The sequence below is a fragment of the Pongo pygmaeus genome, chromosome 8 (assembly GCF_028885625.2).
Source record: "Pongo pygmaeus isolate AG05252 chromosome 8, NHGRI_mPonPyg2-v2.0_pri, whole genome shotgun sequence".
Classification (NCBI taxonomy): Eukaryota; Metazoa; Chordata; class Mammalia; order Primates; family Hominidae; genus Pongo; species Pongo pygmaeus.
In genome coordinates, this window is record NC_072381.2 from 131,376,164 (window position 1) to 131,394,906 (window position 18,743).

The following is an 18,743-nucleotide window of genomic DNA, read 5'->3' on the forward strand; positions in this document are numbered from 1 at the left end:
TGAATAAAGCTACTGTGAACATTCATGTACGAGCCTTTTTGTGGACATGCTTCATTCATTTTGGGTAAATATCTAGGAATGGAATTGCTGGTTCATTGGGCAGGTCTGTATTTAACTTTGTTAGAAACTGCCAACAATCTAAAGTGGTTATACAATTTCTGGTTTCCACCCATAGTGTATGAGAGTTCCAGTTGTTCCACATCTTCACCAACATTTGGTATTTCCAGTCTTTTTACATTTTAGGCATTCTCAGCATTTCATTGTCATTTTTACTAGCATTTCCACAGTGACTAGTCATCTTACTATATCCTTATTGGCCATTTGTCAGTTTTTTGTAGAAGATGATTTCAAATTTTCTGCTCATTTAAAAATTAGGTTGTGGCTGGGCGTGGTGGCTCACGCCTGTAATCCCAGCACTTTGGGAGGCCCAAGCCGGCAGATCACCTGAGGTCAGGAGGTCGAGATCAGCTTGACCAACATGGAGAAACCCCGTCTCTACCAAAAATACAAAATTAGCTGGGCATGGTGGCACATGCCTGTAATCCTAGCTACTCAGGAGGCTGAGGCAGGAGAATTGCTTGAACCTGGGAGGCGGAGGTTGCGGTGAGCCAAGATTGTGCCATTGCACTCCAGCCTGGGCAACAAGAGCGAAACTCCTTCCCCCCCCCAAAAAAAAAATTGGGTTGTATATCTTCCTATTAGTTGTAAGCATTTTTAATATATTCTGGATGTAAGCCTTTTGTTAGACATATGTATCTTCAATATTTTTTCCCCACTCTGAATTGCCTTTTAATTTTCTTAATGGTGATTTTCAAAGAGTAGAAGTTTTTAATTTATTGAAACTCAATTTATCAAATTATTTTCTTTTGTAGTTAATTTTTTTGTGTCCTATATATCTTTATCTTACCCATGATTGTAAACATTTTTTTCTAACATTCTGTGTGTTTTGCTCTCAGTAAATATTTGCTGAATGAATAAATTTGTTTTTATACTTATCCTCGTATGTATATGTTTATAAACAACAGATGATTTTACGTATTTTATAAACTAACATTGAATATGAGCTGAAGTAAAGCATAGTGGTTCCAGGTAGACTCTAAATAACAGATACTATAACTTACCTAACAGATGGTAAGAAAATGGATAGTATCTTGTGATGTAAACATATCTCAATTTATTTATCTAGTCTTCTGCTGCAAAGGTTAGTTCCAATGTTTTATCGCTACAGTTCTGATGACCATGATCATTCTTGGCTAGGTCTTCTTGTATACATGTGTTAATGTGTCTTTAGACCTTATATCTTGTAGCAGGAGGTGGATAATCTTTAGGGGACTTCCACTTGAAATTACATACAGTTGGTACATTGACATATGCTCCTCTTAAAGGGCATTTTGGCAATATGAATCAAAATTAAACCTATACACATCCGAAAACTCAACAATTCTACTTCTAGGAATTTGCCATAACATATCTAAAAATATTTTCATTACTATGTAAAGTTAAATGCACAATTTTTATTGAAGTGTTGTCTGTAAAAATTATTTTATACAGAGAGTACCCTTGTTTTTAAAAATTGAGTTAAAATCCCATGTACTAACATGCAAAAATATCTACCAGCAGCTTGTTAATTTAAAAAGGCAAGCTTGGGCTGGATTCAGTGGCTCATGTCTGTAATCCCGGCACTTTGGGAGGCCAGTGTGGGCGGAACAGATCTCTTGAGGTCAGGAGTTTGAGACTAGCCTGGCCAACATGGCGAAATCCTGTTTCTACTAAAAATACAAAAATTAGCCCAGCGCCATGTACTTGTAATCGCAGCTACTCTGGAGGCTGAGGCACGAAAATTGCTTGAACCTGGGAGGCAGAGGTTGCAGTGAGCCATGATTGTGCCACTGTACTTCAGTCTGGGAGACAGAGTCTCGCTATGTGTCATACACACACGCACGTAAGCTGCAAAACAGTACCTTGAATATGATGGCTTTTTGTAAAATTTTTATGTATCCATGCTAAATAAATCTTTGAAAGAATTTTTACCAAGCTATTGCTGGTGGTCATCTCTGGGTCGTTGGGGGTGTGGATATGAGAGAACTTTTATTTTCTGCTTCAATATTTCTGTATTGCTTGATACATATATATATCTTACATATATATATTTTATACATATATAATATATATATTTTATACGTATATAATATATATTTTATACGTATATAATATATATATTTTATACGTATATAATATATAATATATATATTTAAAAGTCTATATATATATATATATATATATATTTTTTTTTTTTTTTAAGTATATATTTTTAAAAGTTTCCAGGCCGGGTGCAGTGGCTCACACCTGTAATCCCAGCACTTTGAAAGGCTGAGGCAGGTGGATCACTTGAGGTCAAGAGTTCGAGACCAGCCTGGCTAAGATGGTGAAACCCTGTCTCTACTGGAAATACAAAAATTAGCTCGGCGTGGTGGTGAGCGCCTGTAATCTCAGCTACTCTGGAGGCTGAAGCATGAGAATCACTTGAACCTGGGAGGCAGAGTTTGCAGTGAGCCAAGATCATGCCACTGTACTCCAGTCTGGGCAACACAGCAAGATATGTCTCAAAGAAAAAAAAAAGTCCAATATCTGAATATATATTTTGGCTTCTGTTTTGAGACAACAGAGTGTGCATTCTTGAACCCATCTGACTGCATGGCATTTTTTACATTCCTTGTTCATCAAGATTACGCCTAAATGCCTCACACGTGCCACTTTTTATTTGTAGGGTTATTTTGTAATTTGAATTTTGAGAGGGATACATATTTACATACTGTAGTAAGACAGGGTGAATCAGAACAAAAGTTGGTGGTTTAAAGATAATTTCAAGTGCAAGTCCCCTAAACAGTTTTAGGAAATTTAATGAAAGAGTTGAAGGAGGTGTTAAGTGTGAAGAAAGTGGGAGCTTGAGGAAGGAGGTTAGAAAGGGAAGAAGAAGGAAGCAGTACCTGATTGGAAGATTGAAGAGATTTATTTGTATTCAAGCTGAGATTAAAAGTGTACATTTGTAGCTAGCGCAGAGAAAGGGAAGTAAATTTATTTTCAAACTCTTGTTTTTCTATAGGAGGGGAATTTTTGGAAGGACAGCTATGATATAGTAGCTGCCGTTGCATTATATTTGCAGAATAGGTTTAGTTACTGTTTGCAGTAAGGGTCTGTATGTGAATCTTGGCCATTAAGACATGCTTGGAGCCAAGAAACAGATGAATGTGGAAACAGTCCCATAGTAGAAACAGGAGATTTGTTATGTAGGATGTTATTCTGATAAATGCAAAGAAGAATGACCATTATTTATAATTAATATCTGATTTATGATCCTGGTTATTTTCATACTGGCTGCAAAAATACAATTTACTTTTCTGTGTATACCCTAATAACCTATTTAGAATGAGTATGTTTGGGGAGATTTAGGGCACAAAATTTGTTTTTATAAAGTAAGTTCATCCAACCCTTCTATTTATTATTTTTGTTGTAAACTACTTGTAGAAAGCTGTTAGAGAGACAGGGACATAGTTGTTGATATGGTTTGGCTCTGTGTCCCCACCCACATCTCATCTTGAATTGTAATCCTATAATCCCCATGTGTCATGGGAAGGACCTAGTGGGAGGTAATTGAATCATGGGGACAGTTCCCCCATGCTGTTCTTGTGATAGTGAATTCTCATGTGATCTCATGGTTTTATAAGGGGCTTTTTCCCGCTTCACTCGGCACTTCTCCTTCCTGCCACCACGTGAGGAAGGACTTGTTTGCTTCCCCTCTGCCATGATTGTAAGTTTCCTGAGGCCTCCCCAGCCATGTGGAACTGTGAGTCAATTCAACCTCTTTCCTTTATAAATTACCCAGTCTTGGGTTTGTCCTTATAGCCCGTGAGAATGGGCTAATACAGTTGTAGATTATAAAGAAACTTCATTTTGAAGAGCAACAATGTGTGACAGATACTATGAATTGATGTATAAAAAGAAAATTACATTTTCCTTAAAAATTACAACCGTTAAGGGGTTGTCTATCTTATCTATCAGGTATGTCAGTCATGAGGATTAGATTTTTCTCCAGAGGGCTAAATATTAGTTGGACTACTATATTGACATTAAGATGATTGGATTCATTTTCAGGTTTGGATTTGCATGGGGCAAGTTTGCAGAGCATGTCACTGGTGACTTAAGTGGAAGAAGGAATCTTTTTTCTTGCTATTATGTTCTTCATTGCCCTCTCTGGGCTGTTTCCTTGAGGTATGAGCTTGGATGTCCCTCAGCACCTCAGTTAGTTTCCTTTAGAGCGATCATCACAATTGTGATAACTTTTTTTAGGGGGGTAGGTAGTATCTTTGTTTAATGTCTGTTTCTCCTGCAAGACTGCAGACTCAGTGAGGGCAGAAAGTGTCTTGTGCTCCATGTTCTTAATAGGTTTACCACATAGTAACATTCAAAAAAATATTGTGAACAAAGGAACAGAGAATGAATATAAAAAAGGATATTGGCAGGCCAGGGGATGGAGAAGGAAAACAGCAGTAGAGGGCAATTTGGGAACGATCCCTGATATAGTCATATTCACCCTTTAATATTGCATTATGTGCTAAAAAACAGTACGGTTTCAAAGATTTTTGTGTCAGTATATGTCATTCCGTTTTAGTTGTGAATAAGAGAGGCTCATGAGAATATAATTGATTTCTGTAACTAGCTGGATTGAGAGCTTTTATCAGACTCAACAGACAGCAGCCTGAAAACCTGAGTTGAAACACAGCATCACATCCTATGGGTGACACACGTGAACTAGGAGATGGGTTGGGTTCATGTGATGATGGGAACTCACGTGACAAATGTTGGAAACCTCTGTTTGCATATTTGAAGTTAGTTGCTATCTAATTGTTACACCTACTGGTAAATGTGGATAAGCACCAAAGGCTATAGAATAAAATGTGCTACATATTATGTGTTAAGACACTGCTTATCTGTCATGGTTAAATTAATTGCAACATATTTTAAGGAGGGATAAAACAGAATCTTATGGATATTTGAATAATATCAGATCAGCTCAGATCAGATAATTATTGATAGCACTAGGGTGGAGAATGAATGAACCTCAGCTCACTCTCCTTCAAGAGCTTTGTCTCTGTAATTGGCCTCTGTATCTGTGGGTTCTGCTGTGCACATTTAACCAAGGGTTAAAAATATTTCCGGGAAAAAACCCTCAAAAATAACAATACAACAACAAAGAAAACACAAATAAAAATACAGTATAACAACTATTTCAACTACTTATATAGCATTTACATTGTATTGTGTATTATAAAAGTAATTTAGAGACGATATAAGGTATATGGGAAGATGTGTATAGGTTATATGCAAATATTATGTCATTTTATATAAGGAACCTGAGAATCCTTGAATTTTAGTCTCCTTGGGGGTCCTGGAACCAATCCCAAGGGGCAACTATAGTTGATTGAAACTATATTGGAATATAGAAAATATTAAAGATGCATAACTTTAAGGATTACTGAATTTGAAGCTGAACCACCTTTATATAACATTTTAAGGGGGGCAGTTCCAAGATGGCTGAATAGGAACAGCTCCAGTCTACAGCTCCCAGCGTGAGCGACACAGAAGATGGGTGATATCTGCATTTCCAACTGAGGTACCGGGTTCATCTCCCTGGGGCTTGTCTGACAGTGGGTGCAGCCCACTGAGCATGAGCTGAAGCAGGGCGAGGCATTGCTTCACCCGGGAAGCACAAGGGGTCAGAGAATTCCCTTTCCTAGCCAAGGGAAGCTGTGACAGATGGCACCTGGAAAATCAGGTCACTCCCACCCTAATACTGCACTTTTCCAATGGTCTTAGCAAATGGCACACCAGGAGATTATATCCTGTGCCTGGCTCAGAGGGTCCCAAGCTCACGGAGTCTCACTCATTGCTGGCACAGCAGTCTGAGATCAAACTGCAAAGTGGCAGCAAGGCTGGGGGAGGGGCGTCCGCCATTGCTGAGGCTTGAGTAGGTAAGCAAAATGGCCCAGAAGCTCGAACTGAGTGGAGCCTACCCACAGCTCAAGGAGGCCTGCCTGCCTCTGTAGACTCCATCTCTGGGGGCAGGGCATAGCCGAACAAAAGGCAGCAGAAACCTCTGCAGACTTATTAAATGTCCCTGTCTGACAGCTTTGAAGAGAGTAGTGGTTCTCCAAGCATGGAGTTTGAGATCTGAGAATGGACAGACTGCCTCCTCAAGCAGGTCCCTGACCCCCGAGTAGCCTAACTGGGAGGCACCCCCCAGTAGGAGCAGACTGACACTTCACATGGCCGGGTATCCCTCTGAGACGAAGCTTCCAGAGGAATGATCAGGCATCAACATTTGCTGTTCAGCAGTATTTGCTGTTCAGCAGTATTTGCTGTTCAGCAGCCTCCACTGCTGATACCCAGGCAAACGGTCTGGAGTGGACCTCCAGCAAACTCCAACAGAGCCTGCAGCTGAGGGTCCTGACTGTTAGAAGGAAAACTAACAGACAAAAGGACATCCACGCCAAAACCCCATCTGTACTGTCACCATCATCAAAGACGAAAGGTAGATAAAACCACAAAGATGGGGAAAAAATAGCAGAAAAGCTGAAAATTCTAAAAATGAGAGTGCCTCTCCCCTTCCAAAGGAATGCAGCTCCTCGCCAGCAACGGAACAAAGCTGGATGGAGAATGACTTTGACGTGTTGAGAGAAGGCTTCAGATGATCAAACTTCTCTAAGCTAAAGGAGGATGTTTGAACGCATTGCAAAGAAGCTAAAAACCTTGAAAAAAGATTAGATGAATGGCTAACTAGAATAACCAATGCAGAGAAGTCCTTAAATGACCTGACGGAGCTGAAAACCATGGCACGAGAACTACGTGACAAATGCACAAGCTTCAGTAGATGATTCAGTCAACTGGAAGAAAGGGTATCCAGTGACTGAAGAGCAAATGAATGAAATGAAGCAAGAAGAGAAGTTTAGAGAAAAAACAGTAAAAAGAAGTGAACAAAGCCTCCAGGAAATACGGGACTATGTAAAAAGACCAAATCTACGTCTGATTGGTGTACCTGAAAGTGACAGGGAGAACAGAACCAAGTTGGAAAACACTCTGCAGGACATTATCCAGGAGAACTTCCCCAACCTAGCAAAGCAGGCCAACATTCAAATTCAGGAAATACAGGGAACTCCACAAAGATACTCCTCAAGAAGAGCAACTCCAAGACACATAATTGTCAGATTCACCAAAGTTGAAATGAAGGAAAAAATGTTAAGGGCAGCCAGAGAGAAAGGTCGGGTTACCCACAAAGGGAAGCTCATCAGACTAACAGCTGATGTCTCAGCAGAAACTACAAGCCAGAAGAGAGTGGGGGCCAATATTCAACATTCTTAAAGAAAAGAATTTTCAACCCAGAATTTCATATCCAGCCAAACTAAGCTTCATAAGTGAAGGAGAAATAAAATCCTTTACAGACAAGCAAATGCTGAGAGATTTTCTCACCACCAGGCCTGCCCTGAAAGAGCTCCTGAAGGAAGCACTAAACGTGGAAAAGAACAACCAGTACCAGCCACTGCAAAAACATGCCAAATTGTAAAGACCATCGATGGTAGGAAGAAACTGCATCAACTAATGAGCAAAATAACCAGCTAACATCATAATGACAGGATCAAATTCACACATAACAATATTAACCTTAAATGTAAATGGGCTAAATGCTCCAATTAAAAGACAGACTGGCAAATTGGATAAAGAGTCAAGACCCATCAGGGTACTGTATTCAGGAGACCCATCTCATGTGCAGAGACACGCATAGGCTCAAAATAAAGGAGGAAGATCTACAAAGCAAATGGAAAACAAAAAAAAGCAGGAGCTGCAATCCTAGTCTTTGATAAAACAGACTTTAAACCAACAAAGATCAAAAGAGACAAAGAAGGCCATTACATAATGGTAAAGGGATCAATTCAACAAGAAGAGCTAACTGTCCTAAATATATATACATCCAATACAGGAGCACCCAGATTCATAAAGCAAGTCCTTAGAGACCTACAAAGAGACTAAGACTCCCACACAATAATAATAGGAGACTTTAACACCCCACTGTCAACATTAGACAGATCAACGAGACAGAAAGTCAACAAGGATATCCAGGAATTGAACTCAGCTCTGCACCAAGCGGACCTAATAGATATTTACAGAACTCTCCACCACAAATCAACAAAATATACATCCTTATCAGCACCACATCGCACTTATTCCAAAATTGACCACAGAGTTGGAAGTAAAGCACTCCTCAGCAAATGTAAAAGAACAGAAATTATAACAAACTGTCTCTCAGACCACAGTGCAATCAAACTAGAACTCAGGATTAAGAAACTCACTCAAAACCACTCAACTACATGGAAACTGAACAACCTGCTCCTGAATGACTACTGGGTACATAATGAAATGAAGGCAGAAATAAAGATGTTCTTTGAAACCAATGAGAACAAAGACACAACATACCAGAATCTCTGGGACACATTTAAAGCAATGTGTAGAGAGAAATTTATAGTACTAAATGCCCACAAGAGGAAGCAGGAAAGATGTAAAATCAACACCCTAACATCACAATTAAAAGAACTAGAGAAGCAAGAGCAAACACATTCAAAAGCTAGCAGAAGGCAGGAAATAACTAAGATCAGAGCAGAACTGAAGGAGATAGAGACACAAAAAAACCTTCAAAAAATCAATGAATCCAGGAGCTGGTTTTTTCAAAAGATCAACAAAATTGACAGACCGCTAGCAAGACTAATGAAGAAGAGAGAAGAATGAAATAGATGCAATAAAAAATGATAAAGGGGATATCACCACTGATCCCACAGAGATAAAGACTACCATCAGAGAATACTATAAACACTTCTATGCAAATAAACTAGAAAATCTAGAAGAAATGGATAAATTCCTGGACACGTACACCCTCCCAAGACTAAACCAGGAAGAAGTTGAATCCCTGAATAGACCAATAACAGGCTCTGAAATTGAGGCAATAATTAATAGCCTATCAGCCAAAAAAAGTCCAGGACCACATGGATTCACAGCCGAATTCTACCAGAGGTACAAGGAGGAGCTGGTACCATTCCTTCTGAAACTATTCCAATCAATAGAAAAAGAGGGAATCCTCCCTGACTCATTTTATGAGGCCAGCATTATCCTGATACCAAAGCCTGGCAGAGACATAGAGAATTTTAGACCAATATCCTTGATGAACATTGATGCAAAAATACTCAATAAAATACTGGCAAACTAAATACAGCAGCACATCAAAAAGCTTATCCACCATGATCAAGTGGGCTTCATCCCTGGGATGCAAGGCTGGTTCAACATATGCAAATCAACAAATGTAATCCAGCATATAAACAGAACCAAAGACAAAAACCACATGGTTATCTCAATAGATGCAGAAAAGGCCTTTGACAAAATTCAACAGCCCTTCATGTTAAAAACTCTCAATAAATTAGGTATTGATGGGATGTATCTCAAAATAATAAGAGCTATTTATGACAGACACACAGCCAATATCATACTGAATGGGCAAAAACTGGAAGCATTCCCTTTGAAAACTGGCACAAGACAGGGATGCCCTCTCTCACCACTCCTATTCAACATAGTGTTGGAAGTTCTAGCCAGGGCAATCAGGCAGGAGAAAGAAATAAAGGGTATTCAGTTAGGAAAAGAGGAAGTCAAATTGTCCCTGTTTGCAGATGACATGACTGTATATTTAGAAAACCCCATTTTCTCAGCCCCAAATCTCCTTAAGCTGATAAGCAACTTCAGCAAAATCTCAGGATACAAAATCAATGTACAAAAATCACAAGCATTCCTATACACCAATAACAGACAGAGAGCCAAATCATGAGTGAACTCCCATTCACAATTGCTTCAGAGAATAAAATACCTAGGAATCCAACTTACAAGGGATGTGAAGGACCTCTTCAAGGAGAACTACAGACCACTGCTGAATGAAATAAAAGAGGACACCAACAAATGGAAGAACATTCCCTGCTCATGGGTAGGAAGAATCAATATCATGGAAATGGCCATACTGCCCAAGGTGATTTATTGATTCAGTGCCATCCCCATCAAACTACTAATGACTTTCTTCACAGAATTGGAAAAAACTACTTCAAAGTTCATATGGAAAGAAAAAAGAGCCTGCATTGCCAAGACAATCCTGAGCCAAAAGAACAAAGCTGGAGGCATCACACTACCTGACTTCAAACTATACTACAAGGCTACAGTAACCAAAACAGCATGGTACTGGTACCAAAACAGAGATATAGACCAATGGAACAGAACAGAGCCCTCGGAAATAATACCACACATCTACAATCATCTGATCTTTGACAAACCTGCGAAAAACAAGAAATGGGGAAAGGATTCCCTATTTAATAAATGGTGCTGGGAAAACTGGCTAGCAATGTGTGGAAAGCTGAAACTGGATGCCTTCCTTACACCTTATACAAAAATTAATTCAAGATGGATTAAAGACTTAAATGTTAGACTTAAAACCATAAAAACCCTAGAAGAAAACCTAGGCAATACTATTCAGGACATAGGCATGGGCAAGGGCAAAGACTTCATGTTTAAAACACCAAAAGCAATGGCAACAAAAGCCAAAATTGACAAATGGGATCCAATTAAACTAAAGAGCTTCTGCACAGCAAAAGAAACTACCATCAGAGTGAACAGGCAACCTACAGAATGGGAGAAAATGTTTGCAATCTACTCATCTGACAAAGGGCTAATATCCAGAATCTACAAAGAACTCAAACAAATTTACAAGAAAACAACAACCCCATCAACAAGTGGGCGAAGGATATGAATGGACACTTCTCAAAAGAAGACATTTATGCAGCCAACAGACACATGAAAAAATGCTCATCATCACTGGCCATCAGAGAAATGCAAATCAAAACCACAATGAGATACCATCTCACACCAGTTAGAATGGTGATCATTAAAAAGTTAGGAAACACCAGGTGCTGGAGAGGATGTGGAGAAATAGGAACACTTTTACACTGTTGGTGGGACTGTAAACTAGTTCAGCCATTGTGGAAGACAGTGTGGTGATTCCTCAAGGATGTAGAACTAGAAACACCATTCGACCCAGCCATCCCATTACTGGGTATATACCCAAAGGATTATAAATCATGCTGCTATAAAGACACATGCACATGTATGTTTATTGCAGCACTATTCACAATAGCAAAGACTTGGAACCAACCCAAATGATCATCAGTGATAGACTGGATTAAGAAAATGTGGCACATATACACCATGGAATACTATGCAGCCATAAAAAAGGATGAGTTCATGTCCTTTGTAGGGATATGGATGAAGCTGGAAACCATCATTCTGAGCAAACTATTGCAAGGACAAAAAACCAGACACCACATGTTCTCACTTATAGGTGGGAATTGAACAGTAAGAACACTTGAACACAGGAAGGGGAACATCACACACTGGGGCCCGTCATGGGGTGTGGGTAGAGGGGAGGGATAGCATTAGGAGAAATACCTAATGTAAATGACGAGTTAACGGGTGCAGCACACCAACATGGCACATATATGTATATGTAACAAACCTGCACGTTGTGCACATGTACCCAGGAACTTAAAGTATAATAATAAAAAAAAATTTTAAGATAATTTTGCAGTGCAGCTTACCTGGATACCTATTTAGTTGGGAGAAGGGTAAGACAAAAATAAGGATACAAATATATCCGTGTATGTAGTACTTAGTTCTTTTATTAAATAGTTCAGACACAAAACATGTAAAATAATACCCACATGACACCACCTAGCTTAAGAAACAAACAATTGCTGACAAAATTATTTTTCTTTCATCCTATTTTTCCCTTCCTCTGTCTGTGATATAATCTACATAATATTTGATTAAAACTATATCATTCTTTTTTTTTTTTTTTTTTTTGAGATGGAGTCTTGCTTTGTCACCCAGGCTGGAGTTCAGTGGCACAATCTCTGCTCACTGCAACCTCCACCTCCTGGACTCAAGTGATTCTCCTGCCTCAGTCTCCTGAGTAGCTCAGACCACAGGTGTGCGCCACCACACCCATTTAATTTTTGTATTTTTAGTGCAGATGGGGTTTCAGTATGTTGGCCAGGCTGGTCTCGAACTCCTGACCTCAAGTGATCCACCCGTCTGGGCCTCCCAAAGTGCTGGAATCACAGGTGTGAACCACTGCACCTGACCTATATTGTATCGTTCTCTACATAACGTTTTACAACTTTCTTTTGTGATTCGACCTTCCCGTTGATTTATTCACATGGATATATTTAGCCCCAATTAATTTTAACTTTAGTCTTAACTGCTATATAGTATGTTAATATTTGATTATTCATAATTTGTCCAATCTTCTCATGCTGGCCATTTCAGTAGTTTTCCATTTCTCTTAAATGTAAAGTTGCCATGAACATTCTTACGCATATAAGGGACCATACCTAGGAGTGGAATTGCAGGATGATAGAGAATGCATGACCTCAACTTAGCCTTGCCAACTTGTTTTCCAAAGAGATTTCCCAATTTATACTCTATTGGAAGTTTGAGAGTGTTCCATTCTTCCTCTTCACTGCTATTGGCAGATTTTAGATTTAATAAATGATGACCAGCACTTTGGGAGGCCGAGGCAGGCAGATCACCTGAGGTTGGGAGTTCGAGACCAGCCTGACCAACATGCAGAAACCCCGTCTCTACTAAAAATATAAAATTAGCCATGTGTGGTGGTGCGTGACTATAATCCCAGCTACTTGGGAGGCTAAGGCATGAGAATCACTTGAACCCGGGAGGCAGAGGTTGTGGTGAGCCGAGCCGAGATTGTGCCATTGCACTCCAGCCTGGGCAACAAAGAGCGAAACTCTGTCTCTAAATAAATAATAAATAAATAAACAAACTTTATGAATGCAAAATGTCATCATTGTAATTGCATTGTTTTGATTATCAGTGAGGTTGAATAGTTTTCACTGGCACTCCTCTTCTCCTGAATTGCTTGGTCATACTCTTCAGTAGCACATTTTTCTTAAGAGTGATTATAAGCTGATCATATGCATTTGAACACTTTGCTATTGTGAAAAGTATACTACCATTTCTCACTATGAATATATTTTAGACTTCAGTGACATACTGTGTTTAAAGAATATATATAACAATTTGGCTTTTCTTATCTGATTGTGAAAGACTGCCATTTTACAGACCCATTGTGCATTTCCATGGAAAATCTCAGGAGCTCCATAGCAGGCACAGACTCGGGGGGAAAGAGCGCAGATTTTGGAGTTAGAGATCTGGATTGAGATCCTTGCTCTCCACTTATCAGTTCTGTAGCTTTGAACAGGCTGCAGTACCTCTTTGAGCCTTGGTCTCCTCCTCTCTGTCCTCATCTGTAAATTGAGAACACCCCATCATTGTGAGGTTGAATCCATTGTTGATCAAGTGTCCTGTATGATTTTTTGCTTAGAGCAAGCCTGCAGTAAATTGAAGTTGTTGTAATTAAGTAAAGGAAATATCTTGGAAGTACATTTCCTTCTTTGCCTACTACCTGTTACCCATATAGAACTCCAAGCAGGGTTTCCATGTAGTTAAAAGTGTGAAATAGGTGAGCATTGTGACTTTCAAAGGCATTACCACTACCTTATGTTTGTGAAGTCCTTTATACATTTCAAATCACTTCATTATTTTGTCACATTATTTTTTTTGTTTGTAGTAAATCTGAGAGGGAGGCAGGACAGGTATCCCTATTTATCCCCCACTTTTCCTGATGAGGAATATCCATGGTAGAGCCAGAAGAGGAAGCAATGTTTTCCCATTAGTACTCTAGGGAGTTTTGTCTTTTGTTGTTTTTGCTGTTTGGTTTTTGATGTTTGAACTGATTTTCGCCCTTGAAGAACTTACTAGCAAAGTAGAGGAAAGCAACTTTTGGGCAGTTTGCACTTACATTACTTACTTTTAAAGGATAAGGAATGTTTGGGGATAAAAACATAAGAAAATTTAAGTATATTGAAATGTTTTCATTAGATGATGTATTCTTTGTCTGCAGGCTCTGCCAGACTTGCGTCTTTATCCTGAGATCTCACTTAAAGGCACCTCACTCCCAGATTAGAATGTATGTAAACTATATGCATTTTGAATCCATCTTCCTGTAGGCTTCCTCCGCACCTGCCTTCCCATGCACCTGGTTTGTATTTGTTTGGTGTTGAATGTTCCCTGCTTCTCACTTTGCGCTTCCCTCTTGGTCGTCTTGGTTACACCTGTGCCCTCAGGACACAGGGGAGGTGTCCCACAAGTGTGCTGAATGAATGGGTGTAAGAAAACTTTTTCCTTGGAAATAAATGTCAAGCAGGATATCTGCTTGACACCAAAATGTTCAATAAATTGAGCCAGAGTGTAATTGAAATGTCTCATGCTTTGAAGCATCCACATTGACTTATTCTTGGTTTATTTTTATCAGAGTTGTTGCTATCGTATATGTATAAGCTCAGCAAGGAAGAGTCTAGGCTAGTAGTTTGTCTTAGCTGAATCTTTTTTCCATTAAGAATAAGTAAAAGTGCTCAGTTACATTTTGGTTTTTTCCCCCCTTTATTCAGTACTATACCAGCTTAAAATAATACCAAAAAATCAGCCATAATGCTACTATTTTGTCTTTCGTTTTTCTAAATTCTTTCAGTTCTTCTGTCTGCGTGCATCTGTACATTTTACGCCATTATAATCATAGCATCTGTGTAAGTTCATATCCTTTCCTTAGTATATCATCTTCCACGCTTTTAATGACTAAATATTCTTGTATGTAAATAATGTACCAAAGTGTATCTAACAAATTCCATGTTCTTGGACATTTAGATTAGTTTTTATTGCTGTCAATGGTATTAAAGTGTTCCTCTCTGGTTTTTATTTTATGTTGTGATTTATGCATGTGTGTATGTAGTTAAACATAGGGCAGTAGTAGATAGCACATAGAAAGTTAAGGGCATGCTGCTGGAGTTGGGCTCCCTGGGTTCGAATCCTGGCTCTGCTGCTTATTGCATGGCCTCCCTGGCAAATTATGGGACCTCTGTGTGTCTCCACTCTTACGGGTAAAAGGTAGGAGGAAAGTTATAGCACTTTATAAGGTTGTTGTGAAGAGTAAATAGTATATGTAAAGAGTTTAGAACACTCATACAAAGTCTTATGAAAACTTAGCTATTAAATAACCCAGGTTTGGGCAGGGATGTTGGATGGACTCCTAAGTAAAATAGGGTTGGCCATAATTGTGCTGATAATTGAAGCTGGGTAACAGATACAAGAGGATTTGCTATACGATTCATTCTACTTTTTATGTTGAAATTTTTATTTATTTATTTTTTTTTGACACAGGGTCTCATTCTGTAGCCCAGGCTGGGATGCAGTGGTACAATCATGGCTCACTGCAGCCTCGACCTCCTGGGCTCAACTGATCCTCCCGCTTCAGCTTCCCAAGTAGCTGGGACTACAGGCATATGCCAGCACACCCAGACAGAAACTTTTTTCATAATAAAAATAAAAGCACATACAATGCAAAAACATTTTAGCTTTTATATTTATTTTTTGATTTCTGAATTTATTTCTTGAATGTGTTTCTAGAAGTGAGACCACAAAGTAGGAGATCTTATAACCATTTTTGAATTTATAACCAAATTTTGTTTTTAAAGAATTGTGTAATATACAGTGCAATGCTCAATCTAAAAGTTTTGTCACAGTCTTAAACAACACTGAATATTATTACCATTACATGTTTTTCATCTAATTTTATAGGTAAAATGGTACCTTACAGTTATTTTAATTTCTCCTTTTTTTTTTTTTCTTTCTGAGACAGGGTCTTTCTCTTTTGCTCAGGCTGGAGTGCAGTGGCATGATTATGGGGTGTCTCTAGGTTGCCTAGGCTGGTCTCTTCCTGGCCTCAAGTGATCCTCTCACCTTGGCCTCCAAAAGTGTTGGGATGACAGATGTTGGTTGGCCACTGCACCTGACCTAGGACGTATTTTTGATTAATGGTTGCTGTAAATATCTGATCAAGCCATGATAAACTGCTTTGAAGTGACAGCCACCACTGTTCTCATGTAGCATCCCCCTCAGTGTGCAGTCATCTTCATTGTGGACCATACGCCACCGGAGGCTAGACTGCAGATGCCCCTTGCCAGTGAAATTTGACTTCAGTAAATTTTCAGATGAGTTTTGGAAGAGCAGGGAAACTACAATTCTGCTTTAAGGTGTTCTATTTTTATATAGTGAATATATTTATATTTGCTTTCTTTCTTTATCATTTCCCACTTTTCATGATACAGATCACAACTGCAAATTCCAATACAGTGTATGATCACCACTTCTCTCTGTAGCTTTTGAGATATGGTCAACTATTTATCATAAGGATGCTGAATAATCTGATTTTGTTTTGTTTTACTAATTTGTTTTTTGAGTCTCCTCTTGGTGCATTTCTTTTACAATCCTTCTAAAAAATGTAGAATGCTAAGCCTAATATTGTGTAGTGGTTTACATAAATTTTATAGTTTTCTACGTTCAAACCTATAATTTGTGAGTGATACCTTTTTACTATGATTTCGGATGTACTTGAGCCATGTTTTATGCCATCTTCTGAGTAACCATAGGGACTGAGTGGCGAATGTGTGAAGCCCTTTATTATTCTATATTCCCATTTATTACTTGACAAATGGCACCAGAGGCATAAAATTGTTTTATTTGTCTGATTTGCATAAGAACTTTCTTACAAAAAGCTTTTATGGCACGTAACACATCCATAAATTCTCATAATCATCCTTTTGAGTTACTTCTTATAGTTTTACTGTTGTTCTTCTTCCTTTTTCATTATTTGGGAAACTTTTAAAATAAGAAATATTTGTCATGATGAAAAGATCCTACCAATTATTTGAAAGAACGATTGAAAGTTGAACATAAGGTCTCCTTTTTCTTTTTGCTTTTTTTAGAAAACAAAATCTTTAGAAAATTTTTTAGAAAACAAAATCTTTAGAAATCTTTAGAAAAGTTAAAATTAAAGCCTGACTTTGTGATGAAATTATGTAGTTGGTTAAATTTGGATGCTGGTTATCAGACTTAAAAAAAAAAAAAAAGTACCTTTTGAAAGATCTGAGACTTACTTATGACCAAGAAAAAATAGTTCTAAAACTTTTGTATAAAAAGTAGCATGTAAGTTGTGTCTATGAATGTGTATCTGTGGGTGTGTTGTATCTGTTTTATAAAACTTGAGAGTCTATAAAAACAGTTCTCAAGAGTGTTTCTACTGATAACAGATAAATACAAATAGGGATATAAACATCATGGTTAAATAAATAGCAAAAAAGATCGGCTTCTGAATTTTTCAAAATGTTGATTTTCGTCACCTTAGGAAAGATGTGTTAATTGTTATACATCCAGCACGGTTAAGTCTTAGTGTCAAGTGAGCCAGGACTATAGTCATAGATATACTTACCTCTCCTTGCAACTTTAGCTGTATTATAAAACTTGGGGATGATAACATTTACAAATAGAGAGACTTGTTCATGTATTAGTAGTAAATTCAGAGTACTTTTCCACTGTGATGTGTGCTTTCTGCCTTAAGTATATACAGTCTTTTCAGATTTATCTATGAGCTATCTTGCTAATTGTTTCCCCCACATTCTATAGCCTTTCCCTCATGTTGATGTGACTCTTCCTGTTCCAGATTTCATGCTGAACCTAATGCAGCATTGGACTGACTTCCTACCCATGCCCATAGTGTCTGCAAGTAAGCATCAGCCAAACTCTCTGCCTTCTTTGTTTCCACTACTGGTTGCTGTGGGCTTTCTATACCGTCTTTCCTTTCATGGACTGGGCTCCTGAAGGTCAGCAGCCTCCCTGACCTCGGTGCTATAATAAGTTGCCTTCTCTTCTTTTGCTTGCACGCAACATCTCTCTACTTTATTCAAACAATTACCTGGTTTGCATTGTCTCACTTTTTCTGACCAAGTTTTCTTGATCATTTAAAAATTTCCTTGGGGTTCAAGCCAGTTCACAAGCTAGATCTGATTTAAAATGAATAATTTAAGGAAATCTGGAGAATGAACTAACAGCAGATTTTTCGCCCCCGGTCTACATTTTTTTGAGACGGAGTCTTGCTCTGTTGCCCAGGCTGGAGTGCAGTGGTGTGATCTCGGCTCACTGCAAGCTCCGCCTCCCGGGTTCACACCATTCTCCTGCCTCAGCCTCCCGAGTAGCTGGGACTACAGGTGCCCGCCACGATGCCCGGCTAATTTTTTTGTATTTTTAGTAGAGACGGGGTTTCACCATGTTAGCCAGGATGGTCTCGGTCTCGTGACTTCGTGATGCGCCCACCTTGGCCTCCGAAAGTGCTGGGATTACAGGCGTGAGCCACTGCGCCCGGCCGCCCTGGTCTACATTTTATATCTCTACTATTAAGAGGCAGTATGGTACAAGGTTAAAAGTAAGGGACTTCTGAGCCAGATTATCTTCATTTTAATCCTGGTTCTACCAGTTATTTCTGTGTGACCTTGGGCAAGTTACGTAACTTCTCTGTGCCTCAGATTATTTATAAGGGAGATAATAAAAATCCTTACAGCATATAGAGTTGGTGAAGTTAAATGTGGTGAAAGTTAAATGAATAAATAAAGCATCCACACTAGTACATGACCCAAATTAAGTGT

General features: G+C 38.7%; 1 protein-coding gene across 7 annotated transcripts in view; it reads left to right on the forward strand.

The window, feature by feature from the left end:
- FANK1 (fibronectin type III and ankyrin repeat domains 1) overlaps positions 1 to 18,743 on the forward strand; it is a 128,758-nt gene that overhangs the window by 72,662 nt on the left and 37,353 nt on the right. The window contains exon 2 of one of the 7 annotated variants that reach the window (XM_063670396.1): positions 17,765 to 17,827. The exons of the other annotated variants lie outside the window; for them this stretch is intronic. The gene's annotated coding sequence lies outside the window, so the exon portion shown is untranslated. The remainder of the gene's footprint in view (positions 1 to 17,764; positions 17,828 to 18,743) is intronic. 7 annotated transcript variants of the gene reach the window in all.